Raw genomic sequence first — 1144 nt, forward strand, 5'->3', positions numbered from 1 at the left:
GATGCCCATTTTGGGACCATGCCCACTTGGTACCCATGTAGACCCAGCATAAACCATGTGGGGCCCACATATACATGTTGGCTGGGATGTTACTGGCAACTGTACAAATAAAGCATATTTTAAAATAATTCTTACCGAGTTCAGTCTTCTTCAACCTGGCCGGCCGCAGCTTCTTGCTATCAGGGTAGTAAACAGAAAAATGCAATAAGTGCCTCAGAAAATGGAAAGAAGAATACAAAATCACAAACTGAAATGCATATAAAATATGTACGTTGAATAAACACACTTAATAAGACTCTTTCAAAACAGTTCAGAGTTCAATATGAAGGATACGATGTTCGACGGTCACTGAAGCGTCCCGCTGTCCTTATCACAAAGTCTCTCTCGATTAATGTGCTTTAACAATGAATGAAAGTCTTCCAGAGAAAAAAAGTAATAGATCAGAAAGTCAATGAAACTCTTTACCGTCCCTTTAACAAGCAACAGTCTGTCCCACGATGTCATGCACTGTTTGAGTCACAGACGCCCTCCTTATCCGCAAGCGATGGCGGTGAGAAAGACCGGGAGAGATCCGCGAAGCAGGCGAGCTGTCACGCAACCACGGCGATCTGCGAAACGCTGATCTGATGATCCGAATTGGACACGGCACCACGTGTAACCGGTGTAGTCTGTGTTGTGTTTTTTTTATGCAATAATCAGACGGACATCAGATGACGGTTCGACTCTTCTTTAATCTGATAAGACATAAGAGTATGTATCTACGGTGTGAATTCGCCCTTTTTCGTTTCTCTCCCATGCAGAGACAGTGCAGAAAAGGGGAACATTTCAGCAATTAAATTAATTTAACAACATTAGTAACAAAGCAGCATACCCGATAAGACATAAGAGTACGTATATACGTTGTGAATTCGTCCTTTTTCGTTTCTGTAAGACGAATGTAAAGTGCAATGTATTCACATCGGACAGAAAAGTGACCAAACTTGATGAAAATACAAAAATAATCAAATATACATGAAAAATAATGTCTCATATATGATTTAAATGACAGATTTAAGTACAAAAGTAATTTAAAAGAAAAAGATGTAATTGGATTAATCAGAGCTCATTAGAAACCCACCTCTCCCATGCAGAGACAGTGCAGAAA

Source organism: Sinocyclocheilus rhinocerous, unplaced genomic scaffold (assembly GCF_001515625.1).
Source record: "Sinocyclocheilus rhinocerous isolate Xijiao unplaced genomic scaffold, SAMN03320098_v1.1 scaffold5861, whole genome shotgun sequence".
Classification (NCBI taxonomy): Eukaryota; Metazoa; Chordata; class Actinopteri; order Cypriniformes; family Cyprinidae; genus Sinocyclocheilus; species Sinocyclocheilus rhinocerous.